This window comes from Electrona antarctica, assembly GCF_951216825.1.
Source record: "Electrona antarctica genome assembly, chromosome: 16".
NCBI lineage: Eukaryota > Metazoa > Chordata > Actinopteri > Myctophiformes > Myctophidae > Electrona > Electrona antarctica.
This window is the reverse complement of record NC_136797.1, coordinates 3,421,673-3,429,475: the sequence shown is the minus strand read 5'-3', so window position 1 is coordinate 3,429,475 and position 7,803 is coordinate 3,421,673. Positions and strand designations below refer to the sequence as shown.

Genomic DNA, 7,803 nt, shown 5'->3' with positions numbered 1-7,803 from the left:
GTCCCATCATGTTTCAGAAGCAGGGAGACACTGGGTCCCATCATGTTCAAGAAGCACGGGAGACACTGGGTCCCTCATGTTTCAGAGCACGGAGGCTCTGGGTCCCATCATGTCAGAGCACGAGGCTCTGGGTCCCATCATGTTTCAGAAGCACGGAGGCACTGGGTCCCATCATGTTTCAGAAGCATGGAGGCTCTGGGTCCCATCATGTTTCAGAAGCACGGAGACACTGGGTCCCATCATGTTTCAGAAGCAGGGAGGCACTGGGTCCCATCATGTTTCAGAAGCAGGGAGGCACTGGGTCTCATCATGTTTCAGAAGCAGGGAGGCACTGGGTCCCATCATGTTTCAGAAGCACGGAGGCACTGGGTCCCATCATGTTTCAGAAGCAGGGAGACACTGGGTCCCATCATGTTTCAGAAGCAGGGAGACACTGGGTCCCATCATGTTTCAGAGTCTTTTGGTATATGAGGCGCGGCCTGGCCTGGTGATCGAACCCAGAGCATGGAAGGCCACGATGGAGCCATCATGACTCACCCCATGACACAACCTCCACACAGAGCAGGGAAGGCCGACTCATGCATACGGTACCGTCAAACGCATTACTCAACTCCACGTGAAAGTTGCTCTGTCCATTTTGTACGGGAGTATAGCCTCCTAAAGCTTTTAACACTTTAAGACCTGAGGTCGATTCTTCTAATGGCTTCTAAATCATTACAGTTTTCTGAAATACCCATCTCATTTCATGTCATGGACCCCCAAAAATATATGTAATTGGCCCGCCGACCCCCCCTGCTGAAAATATGTTCTTCCAGTGACCTCCCCCCAGAAGCAAAGATTTGAGTTAAAATGTTTCGCTCTGAAAGAATATATATTCAAAGATTTGCGCCACATTTTCACGATTTTTCAAAAATAGCAAGACCTACAAGCTCATAGCGCGGCATTCGGTGCCGCGCTATGAGCTTGTAGATCTGCTATTTTTCAATATGTAAAGCATAACATAATGCTTAAAACACCAAAAGGGGTTCCCGCCCAGAATGGGTTAAAAGTACTCAATTATTCAAAAGTACACGCATGCTTTTAAAATATACTTAGTCTACGTTAATTCAAAAGCACAAAATTGCTAAGTACATTTTAATATGGATGCATTAAGCTCACAGCGTCTCGCATTGTGATGCTGTGTGTTGCTCTTGTAGATCAGATATATGGTATTTTAAACAGGGCTTAACACTTTCCCCGCTAAGGACGACATCGGACGAGCTATAAATGCGATTAAATATCGACCTATAGGACGACATCGAACGTCCCCTTCGTTTATAACCCCCCCCCCCCCCCCCCCCCCCCCCTCCCAGAAATGTATATCCAAAAATGTGTGAAGCCTAAGGCCTGACTCACACCTTTCGATCTAGCATACAACATTGATGCATGCTAGATGTAAAGAAAGGGTTTGTTTACATCTTGCCCCAATGCATTTCCAATGGAAGTCACATGGTTTGACACAACATTTGTGTTTTGTACGGCTTTCGGCTGTGTTTAGACTGCCCCCCTCCCCCTCATACAACAAAAATGTTGTGTCAAACCATGTGACTCCCATTGGAAATGCATTGCGAGCTTGCATCAGTCAATAAGTCTCATGCAACAGCCATACATCAATCTGTTGTAAAGGTGTGAGTCAGGCCTTAGAGCGAGAGGTAGGTCATTCTCAGGTCAGGTCAGAATATATAGTTCTTGATCTTGATCGATTAATTGTGCATCACTGGTTGATATAATAAACGTTGTTGGTAGATGCATCAACCCGTTTAGGCCTGACGTCGAATTCAAAAAAATGTCTTCTAAATTCTGACAGTTTTCTGAAATATCTCATGTTTCTGTATCAGTGGTGCTCAATATTTCATGTCAAGGACCCCAAAAATTATATGTAATATGCCTCCGACCCCCATCTGAAAATATGTTGTTCCAGGGACCCCCCAGAAGCAAAGATTTGACTTAAAAACGTTCGCTCTGAAAGAATAATTATATATTCAAAGATTTGTGCCGCATTTTTTACGATTTTTCAAAAATAGCAGACCTACAAGCTCGTAGCGCGCCACTCGGTGGTGCACTATGAGCTTGTAGATCTGCTATTTTTCAATAGCTAAATTATAACATAATGTTTAAAACACCAAAAGGGGTTCCCGTCCAGAATGGGTCAAGTATGTCTAACAGAGCAGAAGTCGTTCTGAACCAGTTTCATGTCAAGGACTACAGTTTAGATCACAGATGTTATTTTTAATGTTGTATTAATTTATTTGTGTTTTATCTCTGAGACCCCAAGCTATACATGGTAAACTCCTCTGTGACCCGTAAGGGTCCATTTGGTTCCATTTGTATACACTCTCAGAGTTACAGACATGTAAGGGTCCATTTGGTTCTATTTGTATACACTCTCAGAGTTACAGACCTGTAAGGGTTCATTTGGTTCCATGTGTTACACTCTCAGAGTTACAGACATGTAAGGGTCCATTTGGTTCTATTTGTATACACTCTCAGAGTTACAGACCTGTAAGGGTCCATTTGGTTCTATTTGTATACACTCTCAGAGTTACAGACATGTAAGGGTCCATTTGGTTCTATTTGTATACACTCTCAGAGTTACAGACCTGTAAGGGTCCATTTGGTTCCATGTGTTACACTCTCAGAGTTACAGACCTGTAAGGGTCCATTTGGTTCCACCATGCGTTACACTCTCAGAGTTACAGACCTGTAAGGGTCCATTTGGTTCCACCATGCGTTACACTCTCAGAGTTACAGACCTGTAAGGGTCCATTTGGTTCCACCATGTGTTACACTCTCAGAGTTACAGACCCAAAAGGGTCTTATAAAAGGTTAAAATAAAGGCTTTACAACTAAAGAACACCAAGTAGGCCAATATGGTCAACAGAAGCACCACAAAAAGCCAAAGCTCATTAAAAACCAAAGCCAACAATTAACAAAAAACCCAAAAGCCACTGAGAAAAGGAACCAACAAAAGACCCTCTCTGACACATCAAGCAACTTTTCAATCTACAACAAGACAAACAGGCAAGACAAATCGTGCTCCACTACTACAGGTTTCACAGAGTAAAAAAAAAAGAATGGATTTGTTTCTACGTTACGGATAACCCCGTCTATGCAGGACAGGCTTAAGACGCGCCTCCTCGGGTCAGGCTTGGCTCAGATGATCTGAACCCATTTTGATTGAATACCAAACGACTCGCCCCTTTAACAACTCGCCCCTTTAACAACTCGCCCCTTTAACAACTCGCCCCTTTAACAACTCGCCCCTTTAACAACTCGCCCCTTTAACAACTCGCCCCGGCGAAATGTGTTAATGTAGTTAACAGTTAATTTAGTATTTCCCTCCCTCTCTGAAATCTGAAATTATCTTGTATACAGATTTATTTGATTGTATAGTAGTCGATATCTCTATACTCAGAAAGAACAACATGTCACAGAGACGGTGACTGCTAATTTAAGTTAATTTAGCACCTTCTAGCAGTTAATTTCGTTTCATTAAACACATTTCTTCCATGATGTAGCCCATATTTTGTAATGGCATCATCATGCTATTATGCCCGTGGATATACAGAGTGAACTTAACAGTGATAAATTAATATGATAATAACTTTTATATAATCACCGACCGCATGCCATTGCTGACATCGACCCCAGGCAGGGTTCGAACCCACAACCTTCCGCATGAAAGGCATTATGCACTAACCACTACACTATAGGGTGGCCCAAGAATTACAACAAATATTCTTCTTACCTTGTCTCATGAAAGATGCCACACCGCTAGGAAGAGGTGTGTGTTTGAGCCCCTACAGCCCACACACTCTCAGCTGTATAGTCAGGGGAGCGACGTCCTCTCTCTCCGGTGCCTTGCTCAAGGGAACCTTGACGTGCTGCTTGCAGACTGAGATGAGATCCGACAAGGTGACACAGATCCACTCCGCTCCGGTCCTGGTGACACAGATCCACTCCGCTCCGCTCCTGGTGACTCCACTCCGCTCCGCTCCTGGTGACACAGATCCACTCCGCTCCGGTCCTGGTGACACAGATCCACTCCGCTCCGGTCCTGGTGACACAGATCCACTCCGCTCCGCTCCTGGTGACACAGATCCTCTCCGCTCCGGTCCTGGTGACACAGATCCTCTCCGCTCCACTCCGCTCTGCTCTGCTCCGGTCCTGATTCTCCTCCCTGGCTACTGCACAGTCCACACCGGCTCCTGTCTGCTGCCCTACTGACTGACTGGGGCCGAGAGAGGCAGAGAGAGAGGTGGGGAGAGAGAGAGGGAGAGAGAGAGAGAGAGAGAGAGAGAGAGAGAGACAGAGACAGAGAGAGAGAGAGAGAGAGAGAGAGAGAGAGAGAGAGAGAGAGAGAATGGGAGAGTGAGTGTGAGAGGAGGAGAAAATGCAGGCTTTGAACTGTGAGGAGCCTTTGAGTTGCAGCCTCTGCCTTAAAATCACCAAACCCTTAAATAGCTGCCCCCCCCCCCTCTCTCTCTCTCTCTCTCTCTCTCTTTCTCTGGAGTACTGGCTTTTCGACAGAATGACACACTTTTTTTGGAATCAATGACTGAAAGGGAGAAAAACCTTGCATGGCGACTCTGAGGATGTGGGTTAGTTAGTTTTACCACAGAAGACCCAGCGTGGCTCCAGTGGGATCATCGTGTACGCTGATGACGACAGTGGTTCTCAAGGACCACCAGTGGTCCGTGAGAGGGTTCCAGGTGGTCCCCGCATGCAGCTAAATGATGGTAACCAAATGGACCCTTACAGATCTTTAACCCATTTTAGACCTGACACCGGTAAAAAAAAAAAAGAAAGAAAAGTCTTCTAAATCCTAAAAGTTTTCTGAAAAAACGATGTTTCTATATCAGTGGTTCTCAACCTTTCCATGTCAAGGACCCCCAGAATTATCTGTAATTGGCCACGGACCCCCATCTGAAAATATGCTGTTCCAGGGACCCCCCCAGAAGCAAAGATTTGAAAAGAATCTGAAAGAATATATATTCACAGATTTGCGCCACATTTTTCTACAAGCTCGTAGATCTGCTATTTGTTTTTAAATAACGTAATGCTTAAAACACCAAAAGGGGTTCTCGTCCTGAATGGATTAACTCTTGAGATCGTACAATGAAACCGGGTCCATTTGGTTTCATTTTATACACTCTCAAGAGTTCAATGATTGTTAAACATCTGCATTAGTTAATTTACAAGAAGTCTACAACAATTAGAGAATGTAGAAGAATTGTTATATTTTGATCAACGTTTGCCTGTTGTCTCTCCTAATGGTACCAACATCAACACAGCCTGTTGTCTCTCCTAATGGTACCAACATCAATACAGCCTGTTGTCTCTCCTAATGGTACCAACATCAACACAGCCTGTTGTCTCTCCTAATGGTACCAACATCAATACAGCCTGTTGTCTCTCCTAATGGTACCAACATCAATACAGCCTGTTGTCTCTCCTAATGGTACCAACATCAACACAGCCTGTTGTCTCTCCTAATGGTACCAACATCAATACAGCCTGTTGTCTCTCCTAATGGTACCAACATCAACACAGCCTGTTGTCTCTCCTAATACCAACATCAATACAGCCTGTTGTCTCTCCTAATGGTACCAACATCATGTTATCTCTCCTAATGGTACCAACATCAACACAGCCTGTCGTCTCTCCTAATGGTACCAACATCATGTTATCTCTCCTAATGGTACCAACATCAATACAGCCTGTCGTCTCTCCTAATGGTACCAACATCAACACAGCCTGTTGTCTCTCCTAATACCAACATCAATACAACCTGTTGTCTCTACTAATGGTACCAACATCAACACAGCCTGTCGTCTCTCCTAATGGTACCAACATCAACACAGCCTGTTGTCTCTCCTAATACCAACATCAATACAGCCTGTTGTCTCTCCTAATGGTACCAACATCAATACAGCCTGTTGTCTCTCCTAATGGTACCAACATCAACACAGCCTGTTGTCTCTCCTAATGGTACCAACATCAACACAGCATGTTGTCTCTCCTAATGGTACCAACATCAACACAGCCTGTTGTCTCTCCTAATGGTACCAACATCAATACAGCCTGTTGTCTCTCCTAATGGTACCAACATCAATACAGCCTGTTATCTCTCCTAATGGTACCAACATCAACACAGCCTGTTGTCTCTCCTAATGGTACCAACATCAATACAGCCTGTTGTCTCTCCTAATGGTACCAACATCAATACAGCCTGTCGTCTCTCCTAATGGTACCAACATCAATACAGCCTGTTGTCTCTCCTAATGGTACCAACATCAACACAGCCTGTTGTCTCTCCTAATGGTACCAACATCAATACAGCCTGTCGTCTCTCCTAATGGTACCAACATCAATACAGCCTGTTGTCTCTCCTAATGGTACCAACATCAATACAGCCTGTTGTCTCTCCTAATGGTACCAACATAAATACAGCCTGTTGTCTCTCCTAATGGTACAAACATCAATACAGCCTGTTGTCTCTCCTAATGGTACCAACATCAATACAGCCTGTTGTCTCTCCTAATGGTACCAACATCAACACAGCCTGTTGTCTCTCCTAATGGTACCAACATCAATACAACCTGTTGTCTCTCCTAATGGTACAAACATCAATACAGCCTGTTGTCTCTCCTAATGGTACCAACATCAATACAGCCTGTTGTCTCTCCTAATGGTACCAACATCAATACAGCCTGTTGTCTCTCCTAATGGTACCAACATCAATACAGCCTGTTGTCTATCCTAATGGTACCAACATCAATACAGCCTGTTGTCTCTCCTAATGGTACAAACATCAATACAGCCTGTTGTCTCTCCTAATGGTACCAACATCAATACAGCCTGTTATCTCTCCTAATGGTACCAACATCAATACAGCCTGTTGTCTCTCCTAATGGTACCAACATCAACACAGCCTGTTGTCTCTCCTAATACCAACATCAATACAACCTGTTGTCTCTCCTAATGGTACCAACATCAATACAGCCTGTTGTCTCTCCTAATGGTACCAACATCAATACAGCCTGTTGTCTCTCCTAATGGTACCAACATCAACACAGCCTGTTGTCTCTCCTAATACCAACATCAATACAGCCTGTTGTCTCTCCTAATGGTACCAACATCAATACAGCCTGTTGTCTCTCCTAATGGTACCAACATCAACACAGCCTGTTGTCTCTCCTAATACCAACATCAATACAGCCTGTTGTCTCTCCTAATGGTACCAACATCAATACAGCCTGTTGTCTCTCCTAATGGTACCAACATCAATACAGCCTGTTGTCTCTCCTAATGGTACCAACATCAATACAGCCTGTTGTCTCTCCTAATGGTACCAACATCAATACAGCCTGTTGTCTCTCCTAATGGTACCAACATCAATACAGCCTGTCATCTCTCCTAATGGTACCAACATCAACACAGCCTGTTGTCTCTCCTAATGGTACCAACATCAATACAGCCTGTTGTCTCTCCTAATGGTACCAACATCAATACAGCCTGTTGTCTCTCCTAATGGTACCAACATCAACACAGCCTGTTGTCTCTCCTAATGGTACCAACATCAATACAGCCTGTCGTCTCTCCTAATGGTACCAACATCAATACAGCCTGTTGTCTCTCCTAATGGTACCAACATCAACACAGCCTGTTGTCTCTCCTAATACCAACATCAATACAGCCTGTTGTCTCTCCTAATGGTACCAACATCAATACAGCCTGTTGTCTCTCCTAATGGTACCAACA

The 7,803-nt window shown here is 44.3% G+C and overlaps 3 protein-coding genes across 3 annotated transcripts in view; 2 read left to right on the top strand and 1 right to left on the bottom strand.

Moving 5' to 3' along the window:
• LOC306940214 (tenascin-like) overlaps positions 1–4,146 on the bottom strand; it is a 122,485-nt gene extending 118,339 nt beyond the window's left edge. Inside the window, exon 1 of the mRNA XM_079525236.1 lies at positions 3,788–4,146. The gene's annotated coding sequence lies outside the window, so the exon portion shown is untranslated. The remainder of the gene's footprint in view (positions 1–3,787) is intronic.
• LOC306940285 (CD209 antigen-like protein A) overlaps positions 1–7,803 on the top strand; it is a gene marked incomplete at its 5' end in the record, with an annotated part of 342,118 nt that overhangs the window by 135,833 nt on the left and 198,482 nt on the right. The gene's annotated exons all lie outside the window — the stretch shown is intronic.
• The window catches only part of LOC306939895 (uncharacterized protein), a 355,389-nt gene that overhangs the window by 249,539 nt on the left and 98,047 nt on the right, over positions 1–7,803 (top strand). The window lies entirely within an intron of this gene.